The 24852-nt window shown below is 47.2% G+C and overlaps 1 protein-coding gene and 1 pseudogene across 5 annotated transcripts in view; one reads left to right on the top strand and one right to left on the bottom strand.

The window, feature by feature from the left end:
- The first annotated feature begins 11129 nt into the window (after positions 1-11129).
- Rph3al (rabphilin 3A like (without C2 domains)) overlaps positions 11130-24852 on the top strand; it is a 142018-nt gene continuing 128295 nt past the window's right edge. The window contains exons 1-2 of one of the 5 annotated variants that reach the window (XM_027426718.2): positions 11130-11269; positions 22082-22150. The gene's annotated coding sequence lies outside the window, so the exon portion shown is untranslated. Of the gene's footprint in view, positions 11270-11907; positions 12359-22081; positions 22230-24852 lie in introns of those variants that run through there. The other 4 variants (XM_027426725.2, XM_035447491.1, XM_027426720.2 and 1 more) reach the window with 4 other exon arrangements.
- On the bottom strand, positions 20476-21238 carry LOC100760608 (annotated as a pseudogene).

The raw sequence follows: 24852 nt of genomic DNA, 5'->3' as shown, positions 1-24852 counted from the left end.
TGAACTTTTGATCTTCCCACATTATTCCCCTGAGGGCTATATACATAGGCTTGTGCCGCTAGGCCCAGTGAAACCCTCAATTCTTGGTTGCTGGGTTTTGTTTTGTTTTGTTTTGTTTTTGTTTTTTCATTTTTCTTTTTTTTTTTTAAAGATAGTCTCTTGTAATTTAGGCTGACCTCAAACTTGCTTTGTAGCTGAGACTGACCATGAACTCACCCCCTCCCCCCAGACAGGGTTTCTCTGTAGCTTTGGAGCCTATCCTGGCACTCACTCTGTAGACCAGGCTGGCCTCAAACTCACAGAAATCTGCCTGCCTCTGCCTCTTGAGTGCTGGGATTAAATGTGCCAACAATGGCCAGCTATGAACTTATTTTTTTTAATTATTTTGCCAGGCAGTGGTGGTACACACCTTTAATCCCAGCACTTGGAGGCAGAGACAAGTGGATCTCTGAGTTCGAGGCCAGTTTGGTCTACAGAGTGAGTTCCAAGACAGCCAGAGCTGTTACACAAAGAGACCCTGTCTTGACAATCCAAAAGATATTTTATATGTATAGGTGTTTGCCTTCATGGATGTCTGGGTACTGATTGGATGCATAGTGCTGGTGGAGAGCCAGGAGACAGTGGAAGATCCCTTGGGATTGGAGTTACAGAGCATTGTGAGCCACTGTGTGGGTCCTGGGAATTGAACCTGGGTCCTCTGGAAGTGTAACCAGTGTTCAACTGCTGAGTCATCTCTCCAGCCTGTCCATGAACTTTTGATTCTCCTTCCTCTACCTCCTAAACATTGGGATTCCAGACATATGCCACCGTGCTTACATTAAAAAAAAATTATCCATTTATTTTTCTGTGGGTGTGAGTGTTTTATCTGCTTGTACGTCTGTGTACTTCATGTGTGCCTGGTACTAGCAGAGGCCAGAAGAGGGTGTCAGATTCCCAGGAACTGGAGTTACAGACAGTTGTGAGCTGCTGTGTGGGTGCTGGCTATCCAACCCAGGTCTTCTTGAAGAGCAGCCAGTGCTCTTAACAGCTGAGCTGTCTCTCCAGGCCCCTGGATTTTTATTTTTTCCAACCTATACTCCTCATTAATGTTCTTTTTTTTTTTTTTTTAAGATTTATTTATTTATTATGTGTTCTGTCTGCATGTATCTCTGCAGGCCAGAAGAGGGCACCAGATCTCATTACAGATGGTTGTGAGCCCCATGTGGTTGCTGGGAATTGAACTCAGGACCTCTGGAAGAGCAGACAGTGCTCTTAACCTCTGAGCCATCTCTCCAGCTCTGGTAATTTCTGTTTTTAAAGATAAAGCTGTGCTTATCCATCAGCCCTCCTTAAATCTAAGGTGACTGCAGGTTTAGGGCAATGACTGAATGCCAGGCCTTTAGCCAACTTTTAGTTGCCTTGTGGGCCAAGTGAAAAGGATTGCTTTTTATCAAAAGCAATTTCTAATGCCCATTTTAAAGTGAACTTGGGCAAATTATATAGCCTTTCTGTAACTCAGTTTTCTCCTCTCTCTCTCTCTCTCTCTCTCTCTCTCTCTCTGTGTGTGTGTGTGTGTGTGTGTGTATCAGAGGTTGATCAGTCTCTACCCCCTTTTTTTGGTTGATTTTAAAAACTGTAAAAGATGTATTTATTTTTATGTGTATGTATATATATATATATATATATATATATATATATATATTCACACACATGGAGCCGTTGGAGGCCAGAAGGGGGTGTCAGATCCCCTGGAACTGGAGTTACTGACAATTGTGGCCATGTGGGTTCTGGGATCTGAACCTAGGTTTTCTGCAATAGTAGCACCAAGTAAGTGCTCTTCACCTCTGAGCCTTCTCCCCAGGGTGTGTTTGTGTTTGTTTTCTTGAGACGGGTCTTACTGTGCAGTCCTGCTGTCCATGTTACCCAGCACTATCCTCCACGCCAAAGTCTATAACTCCATCTGTCTGCTTGCACGACATCACCACAGCTGGTTTGTCTGACTGCTGACGGCCAGCCATGCCTTCACACAGCTGTATGCAATTCTGCACTAATTCTACATACTTGTGTGTGGGGAGGTGGGGGGGTGGAGAATATAGGTTGGGGAAGGAGTCACAGTTTGTGTGACTACAGGGAAGCCATCATCCATGGTGAGTGAAGACTGCAGCGCACTGCTTGGAGTCACCTAAGCTCTGGTGAACCCTAAGGAGAACTATGGTGTAACTGTCCTTTAGTTTGTCCTTAGGAGGTAGCAGTAGATGGTAGAGTTATTGCTAAAATTCTTTCAGTGGAGGGCTATAAACTTAGCCACCTCCCCATGCCCAATTTTCTCACTTTTTATTTATTTAATTTTGTTCTTTCTTTCTATTTTAACTTTTTAAAACTTTTTGTGAGACAATGACTCATCGGGTTGCCTTGGCTAACCTGGAACTGTGGGGACCAGACTGGCTTCCGACTCACAGAGACCTGTCTGTTCTGTCTACTGAGTGCTGGAATCAAAGGTTTGTTCTGACAAACTAAGCAAAAACAACATTTTTTTTCTTTTCTTTTCTTTCTTTTTTTTTTGGAGGGGGGGGACAGGGTTTCTCTTTGGACACTGGAACTTGCTCTGTAGACCAGGCTGGCCTTGAACTCACAGAGATCCGACTGTCTCTGCCTCCCGATTGCTGGGATTAAAGGCATGTGCCCCTGCCACCAAGCTAACTTGTTTTTTTTAAGCAAACATTTTGTGCCATCTGCCAAAGTTAGTGACAGTGACACTGGCATCCAGGCCAGGCCCCAGGCCTCAGCACCATGGTGTTTTTGTGGGGACCTTGCCTCATACATACAATGGCATAGTGACTATTTCAGTAGGATCCAGAGTTGGTTAATTCCCTTTGTGTAACTGTGGACAAACTAAAATGATTTTAGCCCAGAGCAAAGCCCTCATACCAGCCTGCTCTTCCCAGGAGGGTGGTGCTGACAGGGTCTAGATGAATAGACTCTGCCCATGGCTAGATAGGAGCCACACATTTCCAGGATAGCCCTGGCCCTGATTGGACTGTTGTTGGAAAGGCAAGAGCCAGTCCTGGAGGCTTCACACTTAGAATCCTGAAACTAGCATTTATCAGCACTATGACCTTGGGTAAGTAACCTCAGGAGACCTCAGCCTTGCTTCCTTTACCTGTAAAATGGGGAGAATATTAACTCATGAGGTGGCTTCAAGGGGTTGAGATGAGGTCATCCAGAGTATGATGGACAGGTTCTGAATGCCCTCCTGCTTCTCACGGAGCTGTCTGAACTCACCTGCAGTTCTCTTAGTTGTTTACACCAGGCTGCTTCACCCTGTGTGGTTAAGAGGAAGCTGGGGCCTCTTTGAACTGTAGCTTCCTTCGGCATGTTGACTGCTGTGCCCGCTCCATCACCCCACTCCTACCCAGCTGCTTCCAGAACACTGAACTCTAACAGATTTATCTCAAATAGTTGTTATTGATTTATACTCCTGTTCCCGTAGGATGTCTCCAAAGGAGAAAATAGAATCAGGCCTTGCTGGTGGCAGCTGCTGTGGGACTGAGTCCTGCAGGTTGTTGGCTCCCAGGCAGAGAGGGAGCTCCAAGACTCTAGTTTCCCAGGAAAATTTCTGGAAAGTGTTTAAGAGAAACAAAGCTAAAGGCTGGAGGCTCCAGGTGCCATGCCCTTCACAATCTCTGGAGGGGAAAGAGAGAGGCTTGGGAGTCTCTTCACATAGATTGTTGAATGCCAACCCAGGATACAAGAGATCCTGTTTGATAAAACCACAGAGAGGGGGGGGGAGAGGGAGGGAGATAGAAGAGGGGGAAAGGGAGAGGGAGAGAGAAAGAGAGGGGAGGAGAGCAAGTGTGAGCACTATCGGGTGGATTCTAATAGCTCTGATAATCTCATCTGGAGAAGGTCATCAGAGGCAGCAAGTTTGAGAAACTGTCACAGCTAGGAGGCCACCAAGGAGACATGATGACTAAATTAACTGGTGTCTTAGAAGGGATCCTGGGACAGAAAATGGAATTAGTCTCCATCAAAGGAAATCTGAATGAACTGTGAATTCTAGTTAGTAAACATGTATCAGAGTTTGCATCATTCATTATCAAAAATTTGGACTGTTCACCAAGGCCCAAGTCCGAAGTCTCAGTACTCACTCAGGAGGTGAAGACAGGAAGATCAGGTGTTCAACTCCATCCTCAACTATGTAGTGAGTTCAAAGACAATCTGTGCTATATGAGACAAAACAAAACTTGTAACAAATGTACCATCCTAACAACAGGAAATTCTTAATAAGGATCTGTGTGTGTGTGTGTGTGTGTGTGTGTGTGTGTGTGTAGTGTAGGCAGTAGATACAAATATTCTATGCTGACTGCTCATTTTTTTTCTATGTATCTAAAGCTGTTCTAAAAGTAAAGGCAAGCCTGGTAGAAAAGCCTGGGATTCCAGCTGTGCCAGGGCTCTTGGGATTGCAAGGAAGGCAGGTGAGGGTGGAGGGTCGCTCTCCTCCTCAAACCAACCGCACAAGGAGCTGGGCTACTTGCTCTGTGCCCTGGGCTTCCTGCATCCCTACTGCTCCAAGGCAGCCAGCCTACAGGGGTTTCTGAGGCCAATGGTGCTAGTGGCTGGGGCTACTAGTCAGTGTGACCCCTCATCATTAAAGATCTAGAGACCCCTACACTCTTGGGGTGTCCTGTTTCTGCCAAGTAGCCTACCCTGACAGCTCCCACCTCCAGTCTTCTGGACAGGGAAGTAATCCCTTAGGGGATTACAGGATTTCATTCCTCTGTCACTCCTCCAGTCTGGCTTGTTTCCACACGGTAGAAATTGAAGTTCTTACTGTAGGAAGATGCCAGGGTGACTCCTGTCTTCTGGTTTGCAGCATCATGGTACTGGGCAAATGGGAGTTGCAAGGTTGTAGTGGGAGTGCAGACTGCTGTGACAACTTCTAAAGATTGATTTATGTTGTTGTTATCTGTAATGTATTTGTTATATGTATGTGTGAGGACTTGCATATATGTTAAGTGTCCCATATGCATGCCTGGTTCCTGTAGAGGGCAGAAGGGGGCTTTTGATGCCCCAGAATTAGAGTTACATGGGAAGTTGTAAGCCTCCACGTGGGTGCTGGGAACTGAACCCTGGTCTTTGAAATAGCAGCAAGTGCTCTTAACTGCTGAGCCATCCCTCCAGTCCCTCAATAACAACTTTCATGTTTTTTTTTCCCCTGAAGGCTTGTTGTCCTTGTTGCTCTTGTGACTGCTTTCCTCCATATTTATTTATTTATTGGTTTTTTATAAACAGGGCCTCATTTATCTCAACTACAACCTGAACTCACAATTTAGCTGAGGGTGGTCTTGAACTTCTGATCCTTGTGCTGGGACTTCAGATGTGCACCACCATGCCTGCCTCTGGCTCTTGCTCTTGCTCTTCCTGTTGTCTATCTACTAAGCCAGAGTTCTTGAAACTAGAAATGAAGGAGGTCCCTGAGCCTGGCAGAGCAACGGCTCCTTAAAGATGTCCCAGGAATGTTGTAGAAAGATAAATCACCAGTCACAGTCACCGTCTTTCGGCAATGTGAAAGAGAGATTGCTGATTTCCTTCTACTGTCCCACAAGTGTCACAGAAGCTTATAGAAAGAGGCTTATTGTTTATGGGACCAAAAGGGTGTCAAGTGCCTTGAGGCAAGGAGAAGAGGGTTCAAGGGACAATCTCTAAATTCTAAGTGTGCCTCTGCTCACAGGAGCATGTCTGTAACATGACACCTGGGTATCTGCACAGATTGAGTATTGCATAAATCAAGGGCACTTGGAAATACAAGGAGCTCTATAATGAGGATGAGTTTCACATGCATATTTATAGTCTTCCGTTAGCAAGAGAGGCCACCTGTGGGATCTGATATGTATTTATCCTTGTCTTGTGAAATCAGTAGGAAAGAGGCAACACACACACACACACACACACACACACACACACACACACACACACACACACACACACACACACTCTACTGGTTTTTTTCTTTGAGACAAAATTTCAAGTAGCCCAGGCTGGCCTCCAGCTCCCTATGTAGCTGAGGATGACCTTGAGCTCCTGACTCTCCTGTGTCTACTTCCTGAGTGCTGAGATAACAGGCATTTGCCACCATGCCTGGTTTTATTTGGGAATGAACGCAGGTTCTTCCGCACAATGGGCAAACATTCTATCAGCTGAGCTACATCCTCAGCCCTGATATTTTTTGCTGGCACCTCAAAATTTGAGTGTCTAGGCTACAGACCATTGATTATTATGGCCTCTCACATTGCCAACCCCGATAGCTTTGTTTTCTGCTCTGTCTGCCCATTTTCTACAACTTTCCAAATTCTCCTGCTGGCTTCCTCTGTTAATCCCAATATCTCATGCCCTTCCCCACATGTGCCCATTTGTTCTTCCACTTCTGCCCCAGGGGTTCCTAGGGGAAGCTCCTCCTGTTCTGCCACACTGAGGCATGCTTGTATCTTCCTATCTCTGTCCCCCAGCACTGAGATGACAGGAATGCACTGCCTCTGTCTGCTTTTATCTGTGCCGTGGGATTGAACATAACTTCTCATGATTATGTGGCAAGCATTTCCCTCACCACTACCACCGCTTAAAAAAATTAAATTATGCATAGATGTAGATGTGTGTGTCTGTGTGTTCTATGCATGTGAGTGCTGGTGCCTTCAGGGGCCGGAGCCATCAGGTCCCCCTGGAGCAGGCATGACAGGAGGTTATAAGCTCCCTGATATGAATGTCTGGAACCAATTTTGGTTCCTCTGCAAGAACTCTGTGTGCTCTTAACCATTGAGCCATCTCTCTAATCCCCCTATCACTTAGTTTTCGAGGAGGGTTTTACTCTGTAGCTCAGAATGGCCTTGAACCCATGGCAGTCCTCCCTATGCTTCTCTCCTGGCTTCTCCCAGCTCCTGGTGGCACCAGGTAGCCTTTTGTGTGTCTTCATCCCTTGAGTGTTTTTCTCACCCTTCACATGGCCTTTACATGTGATCCTTCCCATGGGGTGTAGGATTATTAGATATTGAGGATATCTCACTGTGAAATCCTTAATTTAAGGTCTGCTAATTTTTTTTTTTTTTTTTGAAACAGGGTTTCTCTATGTAGCCCTGGCTGTCCTGGAACTCTCTACGTAGACCAGGCTGGCTTTGAACTCACTGAGATCCACCTGCCTCTGCCTCCCAAGTCCTGGGATTAAAGGTGAGTGTCGCCACACCTGACTCCTTTTTCATTTTCTCTTTTTAAAAAATTATTTTTTTAAAGATTTATTTATGTATTATGTACACAGTTTTCTGTCTGCATGTATCCCTGCAATCCAGAAGAGGGCACCAGATCTCATTACAGATGGTTGGGAGCCACCATGTGGTTGCTGGGAATTGAACTCAGGACCTCTGGAAGAATGGGCAATGCTCTTAACCCCTGAGCCATCTCTCCAGCCCCTGTTATTATTTTTTTACAAATCAGGTCAGTCACAGGTTCTGGGTTTGACGTGGACATATTTTTTTCCAGACTCTCACTTAATCCCGCAGATCTCTCAATCTGAGTTCCACTGTCTTCTAGTTCCACTTGTTTCCCCCGCAGCAGAGGGGAAGGGGGCTTTCCCCCCTTCTTCCTTTTGTCTCCTCCAGACTTCAACTTTTGGGGGTCTTTCCAGGAGCCTCTGTGAGCTGAGACAGCTGAGTGAATACCTGCCTATAGAGGTCACCCCTCAACCTCTCCACCTCTACAAGCTGGAGTTCCCTGGGGCCCAGGCACCTTCTTGACCTGGGATCTTCCAGGACGGCTGGACATTCACACCCCGCCCCAACCCTGCAGTCATCAGATCATTCTTGGCTTTTGGGCATCTCAACTGGAGATGCAGGCCTGCCCTCCCCTGCCCTGCTCTGTCCTTTCCACCCCTCCCCTCCCCTCTCCCCTCCCCTCTCCTTCTTTGTCCTGCACTGCAAGTTTCCCAGCTCCTCAACCTCCCTTTCATGAACTAACTGCTAGGCTGGAAACCTGGGTACTTGGTTCTCACTGTTGATGTGGGAGGGAGGGAGGAGGGTGACCCCCAGAGGACATTTAGCAAAGTCTAGAGACACTTTTTATTGTCATAACTGAGTGACGGAAGTCTGCATTATTACTCTTTAGTGAGTGAAGGCTAGGGATGTTGCTAAACAGCCCATTATGAACACGATAACCCTAGAATAAAGGAGTCCCTTGATGAAGATGACAACAGTGTGGTGGCTGAGTGACTCCGCTCTACCTCCATGCCGCTCCTAAACTTCAGGATGAAGACCCAATTCTCAAGAAACTTCTCCCCAAGCTCTGCCTCTCCAGGGGCAGCGGTTCTGGGTTCTGGTGACATTCTGCCAGGGAGCATCCTGGCATGGTGGCGAAGGGGGAAGTAGAGGGGGCTAAAGAGGAGCCTGCTTTGTCATCATCCCCTCCCAGGGAACTCGGCGGCTCTCATTGGCTTGTGGGGGTTAATGAAGGACCAGCTTGGGCTCTTAGGGAGTCTTGGCAAGGGTCCTTATCTACCCATCTCACTGGGAAGTTCCAGTCAGAGTTGAGAGGAAGCATACCCGCCAGTCAACACCAGAGATCCCTTACTTGTCTGAGTCCATTCTCCTCTGGGTGTGAAAACTCGGCTGAGGCAGAAGCTCTTTCAGTTTGTTCACCTGTGTCCCAGGTACCTCAACATAATTACTCTGTTGCAAAACAATGACATTCTGTTGACAGTGAATGAAGAGTCTGCCTTCTTTAGAGAACAGGTGGATTTGCAGCTGGCAAGGATACCGGCTGGGGATGTGACTCGGTTGGTTAGGTGCTTGCTTGGCACACACAAGACTCTGCATTTAATCCCAAGCTCTGCATAAACCAGGTGTAGGGGCGAAGGCCTGAAACTTCAGCACTCAGAAGTGAATGTAAGAGGACAAGAGTTCAAGCACACCCTCTGCTACATACAGAGTTTGAGGCCAGGCCAGGATACAGCATCTTAAAAATGTACCTGTGATTTTTTTTTTCAAGGTCTTTGCTATATTTCTCATTTTTTTCCCCCAGGATAACATAGATGGCCTTGAACTTGGGAATCTGTCTGCCTTAGTTTGCTAAGTAGCTGGGATTTCAGGTGGACAACACACCATGGTTTTTGTTTCTTCTATCAAGCTGAGGATCAAAGGCAGGTGCGCTCTGCCACCAAGCGACATCCTGACCCCCATCTGTAATCCTTTCAAAGAAAGAAAAGAGTTTGCTTGGATCAAAGAGCAAAAATGAATTTTGTCAAGTGGATGTGCAGGAGGCGCTCCTCTACACTACGGGGAGAAGAGTTGGCAAGAAGAAAGGACCTTGGAACGAGAGCCTGTACAGTTGGTGACTGGCCTATGGTGGTGCACCCATTCACATGTGTGGGCATTCTCACACACAGACATACAGACAGACATGTGGAAGTGTGCCCCCCCAATCAATGGGCATGTGGGAGCCACTAGTGAGAAAGAGCCCATCTCACACTGGTGCAGGATAGGAGGCCTAGGCTGTCTCTCCTTTCACATACCAAATGCCCCCAGGTAACAGCCACACAAGGGTAGTTAGTTGTATTGCCGCTGGGAGTCCTGTGTGGGACACTTAGGAAATAAAGATTAATGAAACTGGCAAGAGTCCTCAATCCAACCCAAGCACATGGCTGAAGTGCCTGCCACGAGCACCCACCAGAAGCTTTGCTAGTTGCAGGCTGAAGCTCTAGCTAAAGCAAGGCACTACACAATGCAACTGGGGTATTGACCAGTTTCTCCTGGCCGGTCTTTCAAAGAGAGGCTGGGTCATCTCAGTGTGCTGTAACAGGCTATGCATGCAGTACTGTGAGCAACTGCTGGAAGCCAGCTTGTGTGCAGACAGGCGGTGTAAGGATTCAGGCATTATGCTGGCCTGCCCCTGTCACCTGGCAGAATGCATTCAGGCAGTACACTGGTCAGTCCAGGGTTCCATGACTAGTAGTCTGCATGCAGGTGCAAAGGGCCCCTTTGAGAAGAAAGACCTCTCCCACCCCCCTTTATGCTCTCTTTCCTGCTGTTCCCTTGGGGGCAGATGGTACTTTTCCTGTCTCCCTCTTCTGTTCTCTCTCCGTCTCCATGTCTCTTGACCTCTTTTCTCTGTCCTCCCCTCCTTCCTTCTCTTTCTATCAAAACTTCTCACTTAAGCTCTGTCTGCCTGGCATGTTTGTTCCCCACCTCGGTCACCCTTGGCTTCCATGGAATCCAACAAGATTCCCCTTTCGAGGTAGCCCCCATCCCTGAGATCTGGGGGTTAGGGAAATGACCGGTAAGAAGATGATGACAGTAGGAACTCCTACTATTGACCCTTTCAGTGAGCCAGCCTTGGGTTAGGGGCTTCCCATGCGTTTGGTTCTCACTCCTCTCTCCCATCTGCAAAGAAAGACGGAAGCTGAGACTTCACTGCCCAATACACAGTGGCAATTTATGGTAAGTCAAATTAAATGAAGTAATGCCAGTTGCTACTGGCTAGGGCCGCTATACAAATTTCTGCACTACGGAAAGTTTCCTGGCAGGTCTCACTTACAGATTCACACAAGATCACATTTCCCACGGGGAAGAGCTAGAACCCAGATGAAAGTCGATATGACCTGGGGACTAATCGGGGCTGCTGAGTTAATATGGCAACCAGGAGTTTCAGGCTTTTCACTGGGCTACTGATTTCCAAGGCCATCTCAGGATTTTGTTTTAAAAAACATTTAGTCTTGTGAGCTGGGGAGATGGCTACACTCCACTTGAATGCACAGGCACCATTCAGGCTCACAGCGGCTGGAAATGAATACAGCTTGATTCGTTTTGAACTGGTGGAGCCAAGACAAAGCAGACAGGAGATTAGGCTCTGTGTGGCTGATTCCCCTGCAGACTGTAGCAAGTTGCCTCCCTTCGTACCTCCCCCAGTCATTCACTCAACACACACACATCGAGCTCCAGCTGCAGTTTCCAGAAACCCTACCTATATATCTTTTGCCTCCTGGGATTGCTAGAAGGGGTTTGAAGCTCCATAAAGAAGAGACAGAGCTGTTCGTTATCTGTAACAAAAAGGAGCCCTCGAGATCCGTTCCGTGCCAAGAAGAGCCATCTAAAAGGGATGGTATCTATCAGATGGCCTCAGGCCAGGGCTCTTCAGCTGGCAGGAACCGGTCCCGGGTCAGAGGGGACGGACCAGGGCGGGGCGCGCACCCGGTACCTGATGTGGCCGCCAGAGGGCAGCCAGGGAGCGCGCCCGGCCGGGGCGAACCCCCCAGGTAAGTGTGGCTAAAGTGGGGCCGCCCCACTTTCGGAGCCTAGCCTCTCGGGGCCCGGCCGTGTGTGTCTGGCTCCAAGATGGGGGCCGGAGCGCGTGCACCGGATGGCTCCGTAGCTAGAGCTCAGATCCTGGAGATGTTGGAACCCGGGGTGGGGACGGTCCCTGGTCACCGTTGGGGCGAGGACAGGGCCTGGCGCCGACCTTGCTCCCGGGCTTGTTCTCTTGTCTCTCAATCTCCCTTGTCCGAGACTCCGGGCTGCACGCGAGCTGTCCCGGGACAGCTTCGCGATCCGCTCCACCACCGCGCTCTCACTCCGGGGATTGGGTTCACAGCCCCGGGAGGTGGGTTGTGCCTAGTGTGGCCCCGAGTATGCCCCGGGCGCGGGGCGGGGGCGGCCGGTGGGGGAGGGGCGCGCGGGCGGCGCGCGGACGGCAGGCGGCGCTGGGGCGAGCGCGCCCGCCAGCGAGTCAACAAGTGCGGAGCCCAGCGAGCGCGCACGTGCGGCGGGAGGAGCCTGCGGGCGCCGCTGTTCTCAGTTGACCCTGCCGGGTCAGGGGCCGGGATCCAATGCTTTCAGGATAGGCTTGGGGGGGGGGGGGTCCTTAGTCCTGGACGTTTGGCTCAAGCCCGTTGATCGGCGTTCAGGAGTGAGAATACGAAAACACGTGGAGCCCTTGGGTGTGCAAGTTCGGGGTGGAGGCTCTCCTCCGTGGCGAGCCGGTTCTGCCCCTGAAAGCGCCCTCCCCGCTGTCAGACAGGTTTGGAGGAGTGTTTCAATCCACGCGGGGCGCCGCCGCGCGCTCAGAATGGTGACACACCTGCTGGCTCCCCAGGGGTCTCAGTCCGTCTAAGCACTCCGAGGTGGTTGCCTCCCGCCTGGCAGCTCAAGGGCAGAGCGACCCGATTTTCTACCCACCCGTGTGTCCTGATACACTTTAGCGGTCGCCCTGGCGGACGGTAGGATGCTAAAGGTGGAAACCCGATCTCAGTGAGATTTGAGCCTGTGGAATCCAGGTGAAAGGTCGCTGTCAGTCGGTTTGTGCGGCGGGGAAGCTTTGATCCACAGGGCGGCAGAGGGCAGAAGAGGTAAAGGAGCCTCTCCCTGGGGCCCCAGGCAGAGGCGAGAGCTTCTTGGAGAAGCCAGCCCCGTAGTTCAGGGTCCCCCACCCGGAGAGATTGCGCCCTCCATCGCTGCCTTTGTCTGCCACTTGGCTCCCATCTGCGGTGAGCTGTAAGCTTTGCTCTCACTTGTCACCACAAGTGCTCTCTGCACCTGCCGCTCTGTCCTCTCCCTAATCCCGCAGCCTGACTGCTGTCTTGCTATTTAGCTGAAGCTGCTGGCTTTCCTGCCAGCACCCCCCAGCACCCCCAGCCCCCCCCGGCCCCCACTCCCTGCCCATGCCCGGGTGTCTACTTTATGGTCTTCCTCACTGGCAGTCTTTTTTTTAAGATTTATTTATTATGTATACAATATTCTGCTTCCATGTATATATACACATCAGAAGAGGGCACCAGATCTCATGGGGGATGGTTGTGAGCCACCATGTGGTTGCTGAGAATTGAACTCATGACCTCTGGAAGAGCAGTCGGTGCTCTTAACCTCTGAGCCATCTCTCCAGCCCCTCACTGGCAGTCTTTATTTCCTTTTTGTTCTTCTCTTTCCTTGCTTCTGGTTTCCAGGCCCAGTTCATGGCTTCTCATGCAATGGTCATGGGGAGGCTTCTGGATCACACTGTCTGGTGTCTAGTCCTGTCCGGGCTTGCTTTGGGATGCACCATAGTCACCCAAAGAGAGTCTGAGTCTGTCTGGATGGGTGTCTCAGACAGCAGCCCTTGTCTTGGAATAGCATAGGCCTGAATACAGACTTCTGCTGCTAGCCCCATGCAGCAGGCTGTCTAGCATGTCACCTCTAGAATGAGTGGCCCTTGACCCTGTCACTGGCTCCTAAGAAATCCTCTGCATTTCCTCAGGCCTTTCAGGGCTCTGCTCCTTTGTTGGGATTTACAGGCTCTCAATCTGGTACTGACTTCCAATCCTGAACTGGCTCACTTCCCTACACTGTCTCCTTTGTCCTTCCCTGCACTACCTGGCTCAGGCACTATTGCCTGAGAAAGCATGATCCTCCTGCCTTCTCCAAATCCCACTGGTCCAGGACCCCTTTCCTGGCTCTGTGCCCTTATCCACTGCTGTCTTGGGGTTCCCTGGTAGCAGTGTCTTCCTTTTTTCTCTGGATTCTTAGCCCTGTACATCCTGTAGGTGTTCAGTAAACTACCCCCAGATTTCTGAGACCTCTCCATCTCATCCCCTGCCTGGAACCCTATTCAAACTAAATCTCCCTCCAGGAGCTACCGATTCTTCCAGATTCCAGGCCTTCTGCTCCTCTGGAGTCATGGGTGGCTTGGTCACAGGGTGCTCTGTGCAGTTTAATCCTTAGTGCCCTCTGCTGCTGGCTTCTTAACCACATCAGCACTTACCAAGTGGGCATTCTGTGTCCTGTGTTGGGGGTCCAGGCCTTTGATGGTTTTGTGTTCTCTAGCTCCCAGAGAGGTAGATATCAAGATTATTGTCTTCATTTTGCCCATCACGATACAAACTCAGAGAGGACCTGGGACCTGTCTGAATCACACAGCTTGTGGTTGGGCAGAGCTGAGGTGGAACTCAGTCCTCCAGAATCAAAGCTGTCTTAAGATACAAGAGTTTGTTGTTTGTCCTGAAAACATGTGTTCCACATCTCTGGTGTCCCCTCAGTGTCTCATCTTGGTGTGCAAGGCATACTGGTGACTCTCCTGAACTCTAGGAAAGGACTTATTAACAGACAGATGGTAATGGGATTCCTGACTCCAGAGGCTGTGACATCAGCCGGGATCCCTGGAAACATGCTGTTTTCCGATCTGGCTTTAGAGTTATGGATTAGAGAGCTGGAGAGGGTGGGGCAGGGAAGGGTTCCCTCAGGTCTGTCCTTCCAGAGTTCCCTAAGTGCCCATCCCCTAAAGGCACTTCCAGCTGCCCTTTATGAACCTTCAACTAAGTTTCTTTAGAAGGCGCCCTTCCCTTCTCTTGCAGGCCACTGTCATATGAAAATGAGCTCCTGCTGTGAAATCCCGTTACCATAGCAACCAGTAGTGTGAGGCCCAAGTCTCCTGCTCCTAGGTGTCTGCACTGTGTGCTTGGAGGGGCTTTTTCTGTGTTTGCTGCCCGGAGAAATTAAATATTCTCCTTTGCTTTCCTATTGTGTAGATATTAAATTCTTTTTGTTTCTTCAAACAGTAACTTCTGGGCACCGATGGTGTCCCAGCAGGTTGTCACCAGGCAGCTGGCACACCATTAGTGATGACCCCAGGGTGATGACCCTGATTTAGGTCACATTTTGAGTGATACCCACTGCTCATGGATAAAAACTGTGCTGCCTCTTGTCTTGGATGCTTGTCAGTTTTCTTCAGCTGCTGTCCACAGACACCACCCAGAACAGGGCACCTCAGAGATGTGAAGGGAAACAAGGATGCTTTTGGCAGTGATCACAAGCTATTAATATCGACCAAGTGTGGCCTGGAAAGATGGGTCAGCAGTTAATAGCACTGGCTACTCTTCCAGAGGACCAGGGTTCAATTCCCAGCACACACTTGGTTCACAGCTGTCTGTAATTCCAGTTCCAGGGGATCCAGCATCCTCATACAGACACACATGCAGGCAAGACACCAATGCACATAAAAAGAAATAAACCTTTAAACAATACTTAAAAAAACAAAACAAGAGAGAGAGAGAGAGAGAGAGAGAGAGAGAGAGAGAGAGAGAGAGAGAGAACTGTGGGCCAAGCACTTCCAGATGCAGTTTCCTTATTTAATTCTCTACCAAGGGAAGTTAAAAGTATTAATAGTATCCTCATTTTACAGGTAAGAAACTGATGCCCCAGAAGAGTTAACACACAGCAAAGTATATGGTGGAAGGGTCTGTCCTCTGTGGCTAAGGCCCTGTGTGGTGCTGATGGACAATGGAAAGACTATAATTTAAGAATGAAAGGGTGAATTGGAGAGGTGGGGCTTTTCTAAGATTCAAAGCATAGAGCAGTAGTGTTCAACATTGTGTAAGTGTCTTACAGTGGACAGGAAGCTACAGTGAAAAGGAATGTTACATTCAGACTGGCTCTGTTAAATAACCAATTAAACTGGAAAGGACTGGGAGTCCCTAGCAGAGACTGGACATAGAAATGGGGTAAATGTAAACACTAGCTGTCCATTGTGGGTGAGAATGGGCGGTCTACAGCCACATGCTGCACCGTGGATGAGTCACAGGCAGAAATCTGAGGCAGCTACAAGTTGGTATAGTGCTACTCCAGATGCAGGGGGATAGCAGAAGGCCTGCTATGTTACCCGGGCTGGCCCCGAGCTCTGGTTCAAGTGGGCCTCCTGCCTTGGTCTCACTTTTTTTTTTTTTTCTTTTAAGCTGATTGGTTGCATGTTGTGTTCATGCTGTCAGAATTCATCAATCACCATCCCACCCCCACCCCTGTGGCACTGTGGACAGAGCTTGGAATCTCATGCATGTAAACAAAGACTCTACAACTGACCTATACCCTAGACCCAGAATTCACTCATCAGTTTGGGTGTGCCCTTCCCTGTATATATTATATTTTAATAAAATGTACTAAAACAGAAAAGGGGCTTCAGGAAGCCTAACCCTAGGGTGCGGATTCAACACTCCATTCCTTTATAGAAGGGTCACACCTGTCACCTCACTGATTTTTACCTGGAATCTTGGCTTTTTTTTTTTTTTGTGACAGGTAGGAGGTAACATGAGAATGGACTTTCATGTTCTAGAAGGAGTTGGCTTGGGCGGGGGAGAGAGCCAGGGTGAGCTCTGCTTGTGCCCCTTGCACAGCACTGACTCTGTGGGAGCACTCACTCACGTTGGCTTGGGCACTGTCCTCAGTATGCTCTCAGGATGGACCAGAGTGAGCAAGTGAGGGGACGTAGATCTCCACTGGCTAGTTGCCAGGTGTTGGGTCTTCCTGGATGTTGCAGCAGCCCCTGCCCAGACCTCAGCCCTCAGCATCGAGCTGCCAACAAAAGAGCATTGCAAGGTCCGTGCAGGCCTGCAAAGCCCCAGCATGTGCTTTGAGAGCTGCTCTGTTCACACCGCATTTCCATGCTGCTAAAAATACCAGCGTGCCTTATGTAAGACTGCAGGTACTGTGTAGACACCTTATGTAAAAGCACTCCTCAGACCCTGGACAGACAGTCACCTGTCCCCATGACCATGTGGCACAGTCATGAAGCTGGTGGTGGGTTTGCCTGTTAAGGAAGAGAGCTGTCATCAATGCCCTGTCCTGTCAGCAGTGTTTCTGCCTCATTCATATGTTGGTGTGTTTTTGTCGGGTGTGGCCCATCTAGTAGTCATTTGATGCTAGGCTCTGTGAGAGTTGCCCTTCTAGTCCCAAGTCACCGACAATGGATCCTCTGCTTCACCAAGATGTGGCATCTTAGAGTCCTGTGTCCTCCAGGACTCCCTTCCATCATGACTAGGTGACGGTTTGATTTGCCTTAAATGCTCGTGGTGATGGGGACAGCCCATCTCATTGGTTGGCCATGACTTAATAGTTAGGAGAAACAATTAAAACTAAGGCATACATAGCTGGGCTGAAACCAGGGAGAAATTTCCTAGTGCCTGACCTATACATCCCTGGGTCCTGAGGCTTGAAAAGGGGAATCACTGTGGATGCAGTGTGTGTGTGTGTGTGTGTGTGTGTGTGCAGCATGTATGTGGAGGTTAGAGGACAGCTTATGGGAGTTGCTTCTCTCCTGTCATTTGTGTTCTGGTATTGAACTTTTTTAGACTGTCAGGCTTGGTGGTAAGTGCCTTTACCCACTAAGCCATCTTGACAACCCTAGTTGGATTTTTGAAGCAACATTTTGCTTATGTAGCTCAGATTGGCCATGAATTCACAATCCTGCAGCCTCAGTGTCCTAAGTGTTTTGATTACAGCCGTATGCCTCCATGGCATACCTAGCCCTAGGTTCAATCCCCAGCACCATAAGGGGAAGGAACACTAATGTCTGTGTTTATGGGGCAGGCTCTGGGACAGCCTTTCTGCATATCATAAATGCTGGAAAACCATATAGTTTACTGGAAGCATGAACCATATGAGTTTGGAGTTTTGTACCTTGTAGTAATACGATGTCTGAGAGGTAATAGATCTTTATGGCACAACATGTGTATGCCTTATGTGTATGCCTTATGCTTATCCGAGGAAGAGAGGACAAGTGATAAATGTAATCCAGTGCTTTTATAGGAATGTTCAGATAGGGACTGGGCAGATGACTCAGCAGCTAAGAACACTTGCCTAGCATATTCAAAGTCCTGGGTTCCATCTCTAGCAATAAATTACCAGTTAATAACCTATCTCAGGTTCAATTTTGTTCCTCATCACACATGTGCTCCTTCTACTAACATATGCGCACATATATGCATATATGTACAGGAATATAAATACATGTCATATGTGAAAGAAAATAAGAGCTAGCATAATAACTTATCCACAGGTACTGTACACATGTGATACAGGCATACTTGTAGGCAAGACACACATATATGTAAGAAATAAAAAGAATGAAAAATGTATTTTTATATGTGTATGGGAGCCTGCAGGAGTTTATGTGCACCACATATATTCAGGAGCCCTAGGAGGCCAGAAGACATCATCAAGACCTCAGAACTGAAGTTACAGGTGCTTATGAGCTACTGAATGGGTGCCAAGAACTGAATGTGGATTCTCTGTAGAATTAACAAGTGCTGTTAACTACTGAGTCATCTCTTCAGCCCCCAAATTCTCCTTTCTTTCTTTCTTTCTTTCTTTCTTTCTTTCTTTCTTTCTTTCTTTCTTTCTTTTCTTCCTCCCTCCCTCCCTCCCTCCCTCCCTCCCTCCCTTCCTTCCTTCCTTCCTTCCTTCCTTTCTTTCTTTCTTTTTTCTTTTTTTGAGACAAGGTCTCATGAAGCTCAGACTGGCCTCAGATTTGCTATGTAGCAGAGGACGACCTTGAACTTCTCATCTGCCGTCCTCCATCCTGAGAGCTAGAATTATAGATTATAGGAGTGCACCACTATGCTGGGCTTATCTGGTGCTAGAGAGCTTAGGCAGGGCTTCATGGATGTAGACAACCACTCTAACAACAGGGCTACATCCAGCCCTATACTTTTAATTGAAAAAATATAATCTTATTGAAGAAGAGAGAGAAAGAGAGAGGTAGAGAGAGGGTGTGTGTGTGTGTGTCTTTGGGCATGCCAGGCAGGCACTCTCTACAGTCTTTGAGGTATATGCATTACAAAGTTCATCCATTTAAGAGCATGTCTTAGTCAGGGTTTCTATTGCTGTGAAGAGACACCATGACCACAGCAACTCTTATAAAGGAAAACATTTCATTGGGGTGGCTTACAGTTCAGAGGCTTAGTCCATTGTTGTCATGGTGGAGAGCATGGTGACACACAGGCAGACATGGTACTGGAGAGGTGGCTGAGGCTTCTACATCCAGATTGACAGGCGGCAGGAAGACAGAGAGTGAGCCACTGAGCCTGGCTTGAGCTTCTGAAACCTCAAAGCCCAATCCCAGTGACATATTTCCTCCAACAAGGCCACACCTCCTAATAGCACCACTCCCCAGGGATCTATGGGGACTATTTATATTCAAACTACCACAAAACACTCCCTGGCCCCTATAGGCTTGTAGCCATATCATAAGGCAAAATGCATTTAGTCCAACTTTAAAAGTCCCCATATTCTGCAATAGTCTCCAGCTTGTTTAACAAGTCTCTTCCAAGACTCATGCAATCTCTTAACTGTAACCCCTGTAAAATCAAAATGAAAAAGCAGGTCACATACTTCCAGCATACAATGGCACAGGGTATACATACATTATTATTCCAAAAGGGAGGAAAGGGAGCATAGTGAGGGAATACTGGACAAAGTCAGACCGAAAACCAGCTGGACAAACTCCAAACTCTGCATCTCCATGTCTGATGGCAAATGCTCTTCAGATCGACAGCTCCTTTCAGCTCTGTTGACAGCAACACACTTCTCTTCTCCTGTTCCACTCCCTGTTAGCAGCTCTTCTTAGCAGGTATCCCACAGCTCTGGCATCACCAACATTTTGGGGTCTCCAAGGCAATCCAGACTTCACAGTTTCATACAATGGCCTCTCTAGGCTTCCATACAGGGTCACAGGTGGCACATCTGTAACACTAGGGACTGGAGGAAAGTGGTGAGTTCAATTCCCAGCCTGTGCTTCATAGTGAGCAGGCCAGTTTGAGATACAGCCAGAGCCTGTGTCAAATCAAGAGGGCAACAACAACAAAACTTAAAAAAAAAAAAAAGAGTATGTTTACTTATTCATAAGAGTGTTGACTGACATATAACAAGCATTTTTCTTTTAGTTTGATTTTTTTTAAAGATTTTATTTATTATGTATACAACATTTTGCTTCCATGTATATCTGCACACCAGAAGAAGGCACCAGATCTCATATCGGATGGTTGTGAGCCACCATGTGGTTGCTGGGAATTGAACTCAGGACCTCTGGAAGAACAGCCAGTGCTCTTAACCTCTGAGCCATCTCTCCAGCCCTTAGTTCAATGTTTTTCTTTATTATCATTATCGTTGTTACACTAGAGACTTTTAAATGTTTATGGACTAAATGTGTTCACCAGAGTTCATTGTGGAGACCCTATCTTAGGATTTCTATTGTGATAAAATACCATGACCAAAAGTGCCATAGGGAGAGAGGGGGTAATTTCAGCTTATATTTCCAGGTAACTGTTCATCACTGAGGAAAGTCATGAAGGCTTGCTCCTCATGGCTTGCTCAACCTGCTTTCCTTTTTTTTTATTTTTTGTTTGTTTGTTTGTTTGTTTTTGTTTTTCAAGACAGGCTAAATCAAGACAGGCCCAATTTAGCCACCCATCTACAGTATTTTGTTGTGGAAGCCCAGGCTGATAGACACTTGTAGTTAGATCCATTAGCCCTTTCCCAGTTTTTTTTTTTTTCAAGATAATCCATGACATTTTTATTGAGCCTTTTAGTTTATTACATGAGGTAAAAGGAAAAGCAGTTCTCTTAATACTTTACACAGCTATAGTAAAATATGAGACTTAAAGGGACTTCCAGGGGATTACATTTCTCAAAAATTGAGATCACCTAAACAAGCTTTAACTCCTTGAATTTTCCAGTTCACTCTTCCCTTAAAAGAGTAACAAGCTCTAATTAGTCACATTAAGTTTCAAGGCCAAGTTTTTATTGTTGTTGATGTCCTCAGATCTGATGCACTGGTTTCAGTCAATATCCACTAATTCCATTTCAAAAATGAGTTTGGTGTTTGGTGGAATTCTGTGAGAATTGGCATCAGGCTGTCCTTTCTTTCCATAGGCCCATTCTGGTTCAATCTCCAGGTGAGCCTTTTCTCCTTTACTCGTAGTCAGGAGTGCTTCATCCCATCCTCTGATGCTTCATCCCATCCCATCCCATCCCTTGCCTACTCTGACCTTGAAGCTTAAAGGCTTGGCATTTTTCTTCTTCTTTGAACTTGTTTGAATATTAGTATCAAAAACAGTTCCATCCGGGAGTGTCCCTGTATACCAGCAGTGAACAATGTCTTCCTTTTTGGGAAAGTTGGTGTTATCTCCCTTTTTTAAGAATAAATTTTGTATATTTAGGTGGACCCTCACCAAGAGTCTCTTCAGATTTGGTTCCTTTGGGTTTATCGTTGTCATTAAGCTTCACATTTTTCACTTGTTCAGACACTTTACTTACAGTTTCAGTACACTTGGTTGTAGTCTGTAACCAAATGGTCCTTATTAGCAGTCTTTGCTACATTTTTAATGTTTCCCAATAGTTTATGCTTTGCAAGAACCTTGATAATGTCCTTCTTGGGCAGCTGCTCACTGCTCCACGGTCCATGCACACTGAGGAACAGCCACCGCCATCTTCCCCCACTGCCGCCGCTGCACGCCCCAGGTTTTTTTTTTTTAAATAATGTATTTTATTTTATGTGCATTAGTATACATTTTATGTACATTTTGCCTACATGTATGCCTGTGTGAGGGTGCCAGATCCCCTGGAACTGGAGTTACAGTGTACAGTTGTGAGCTGGGGATTGAACCTGGGTCCTCTGGAAGAGCAGCCAGTGTTCTTAACCTCTGAGCCATCTCTCCAGCCCCCTTTCCCAGTTTTAACATCTTTTCCTTTGCTTTTGGGTTTGAACGGTCCTCCCTGTTCCAAGGTCAGATAAGTACTCTCTGCTATTTTCTCCTGGTTCTTTCTGTCCCGCCCCCCCCCCAGTCCTGTCCATATTTATTCTGGTTTAGGATGGAAGGGAAGGCTCTTCTTCAGTTTTATATCTGAAACCTCATTAGCTGGGCCTCCACCGTCTATATTTCTCATGCATTCTTCCAAACTCCCACCAGACTGGCCCATTAACTGTTGCTTACAGTATCTGAGGGTTTTCATAGCCCCAGATTCCACTCTTTAGGTTACTCCTACAAACCAGTTTCAAAGGCTTAAGATCCACACTCACCACAGCAATGGTCTAATTTCTGGTACCCATTTTCTGAATTGATAGCTTTCCAGGTTGCTTCACCAAAATGTCCAACGAAAGCAACTTGAGGAAGGAAGGACTTTGTTGGCTCACAGTTTGAGTTGACAGTCCATCTTGGTGGGGAGGGAGTAGCTGAAGGTGGGCGAAGCAGCTGGTCATATGACCCCTGCAGGCAGGAAACAGGAAGTGATAAATGCCAGTGCTCAGCTAGCTTTCTCTTTATGCATTCCAGGACCTGAGCCTCGGAGTGGTACTGCCCACATTTGAGAAGGATCTTCCGACCTCAGTTAACCCAATCGAGGTAATCCTCCACAGATACTCCCAGAGGCCTGTCTCCATCATGAGTTTAGAGCTTGTCAAGTTAACAGACCTGTACAGAGGTATGCTCATGAAAGACCCCCAGAGGCTCAGGCCCCCAGGATCTCGTCCCAGGACCGAGGTGACCCTAATCACCAGGCGGAGGCAGAAGCTTGATGCAAACAGCACGAGGCTTTATTGCAGTTGTTTAATGAGCTAACCCCATGTTAGCTCAGGCCTTTCATCCACCCACCATGGCGGATGGCTGGGGAAAGATGCCGAGAAGCCACAGGATAGAGATCTTATAGGGCATTGTAAGGGGAGTGTCTAGGGGTATGCACAGGCTCAGGATTGGTGTGCCTCCAGGCTTGGAGGTCTTGCCCTGTGTTGATTGGTCAATTGGTTGTTATGGCCCATAGGTCCTCCCAATAGAGATCTTATAGGGCGTCGTAAGGGGAGTGTCTAGGGGTACGCACAGGCTCAGGATTGGTGTGCCTCCAGGCTTGGAGGTCTTGCCCTGTGTTGATTGGTCAACTGGTTGTTATGGCCCATAGGTCCTCCCAGGGCGGTTGCTATGTTCTGTGCATCATTAAATTGCTGTGCACTTGTCGGTAAAGCACACCCAGAGCCATAAAACATAGCACTACCAGCTAACTTCTGATTGGTTCCTTGCCAGGAGGCAGGTATCTGACTTCCAAGTGACCTTTCAAGGCAAGGACAGGCAAGCACATCTTAGGCTGTTATAGCTGCAGAAATGGGGAGCTGATCCCTTCAGTCATACTGTTAAAAATTCAAGGTATAAAAGGGAGGTGTTGAGAGCTTCCTTCCTCCCGAATCCCTCAGCCCCTGGGTGCAGGAACCCTGGTTACTACTCCTGACCAGTCCTTTTCCTCTTTGTACTAACTGACATGGAACACCATCTTTACTGTAGTATATAAACATGCAAGTTTCCTTCAAGGTTTTCTGTTGTTTCCCTTAATCTGTTCTTTCTCTTCCTGTCACTTTTATTTTTTGTTGTTGTTTTTGTTTTGAGACAGTCTCACTGTGTAGCCCAGGATGGCCCGGAGCTCACAGTGTAGAGGAGGATGACTCTCAACTCTTTGTCCTCCTGTGTCTACCTCCTAAGTGCTAGGATCACAGACACACACCACCATGCCTTGCTTTACGGTCACATTTTTTATTATGACTTTAGATATGTTAATGCAAACCCTCGTTCTTAATTTCCTTGGTTATGCTTGCCTATGTATTCATTATTCTTTATGAAGTCTATAATAAGTTCATTGCATTTTCTGCAAGTGTCATTAAAATCCCATTGGAATTGCATTTATGAAATAATAAATAGATAGAGTTTTCCAGTCCAGGAGCATAGCCGTTCTTTTAGTTGTCTTCATTTCTATCATCTCCTGTTAGAGTGCCCAGTAGAGTTTCATGATTTTTGTTTGTTTTGTTGTTGTCTTTAATGGAGGTGGTGCACATTTCTTAAGAGTTTTGTGTTTTTAAGACACTTTGTAAAATTACATGTTGACTTAGCATGTAAATATAGAGGCAGCTCCCTCCTCCTACCATGCGGGTCCCAGAGATCATACTCAGGCTTGGTGGCAAGCTGCTTGGTTCACTGGGCCATCTTGCCAGCCTCATGTTTGTAGGTTTTGTTGCTCCTGGTAATAGAGTGTCTTTTCCCAGCCATTCATTCAGCCCTCTGCTCGTTCCTTCCCTCCCTTCCTTTTTTTGTGTTGCTGGGGATGGAACCTAGGAACCTGGTTTACTACTGAACTATCCTTCTATCCTCTCATTTTTCTTGGTGATTAAATATTATTGAAATAATAGAAAGTTACCGATTTCTTTTTCTTCTTCTAAGTCTTACTATGTCACTTAGGCTGGTCTTGAATTCACCAACTCAAGGTATCCTCCTGCCTCAGCCTCTAAAGTTGCTGGGACCACAGGTATACATTATAGTGCCTAGCTAGAAATTATTCGTTTTTAAATAATCATATATATGCATAAAACACCTGTAAGCAGTTTGAGCCTGGCTGACTTTCCACACTGATTTTATACCTCTCCTTAAACAGATTTGTTCACCTGTCCCCAGAGAACATGCTGGTCAGAATGCTATTTAATCATTAACTGCTCTTTATAGCTTAACCACATAGGTTTATAGCTGTAATATCCTGTTGAATTTTGCATGCATTTAAGCTTTTGTAAGTGGAGCCATATGTATTCTACTTTCTTAATAGCCACATTGGTGTGTGTGTGTGTGTGTGTGTGTGTGTGTGTGTGTGTGTGTATTCTGAGGCTTACCAGCTACTTGCCTGTTGCTATAGTTTCTTTTCTATGACTCTCAGTAAAATGTACACCTTATTCATCCCTCCACTTGCAGATGGATACTGGGCTGTTCATACCTTCCTAGGCTTTGGCAAGCATCTTTTCCAGGTACAGGTTTCTCTGTGCTGTTGTCCCCATACTGTTACTCCTCGAAGTCTGAAGCTTTGTGTGTTCCTTCCAGAGTGCCTGCTGAGCCTGTAGATGGTGGTTTTGTCCCCCCTGGTCCGGCAGCCCTTTAGTCCCAAATAAGCACACAGAGGCTTATATTAATTATACACTGTTTGGCCGATGGCTCAGGCTTCTTATTGTGCTAGCTCTCTCTTAATTTTTAACCCATTTCTGTTAATCCACATATCTCCACATTGTCTTGGCTTCCCAGGGATG

This window comes from Cricetulus griseus, chromosome 7 (genome assembly GCF_003668045.3).
Source record: "Cricetulus griseus strain 17A/GY chromosome 7, alternate assembly CriGri-PICRH-1.0, whole genome shotgun sequence".
Taxonomy (NCBI): Eukaryota; Metazoa; Chordata; class Mammalia; order Rodentia; family Cricetidae; genus Cricetulus; species Cricetulus griseus.
The sequence above is the reverse complement of the archived record's forward strand: the minus strand, read 5'-3'. Positions and strand labels throughout refer to the sequence as shown.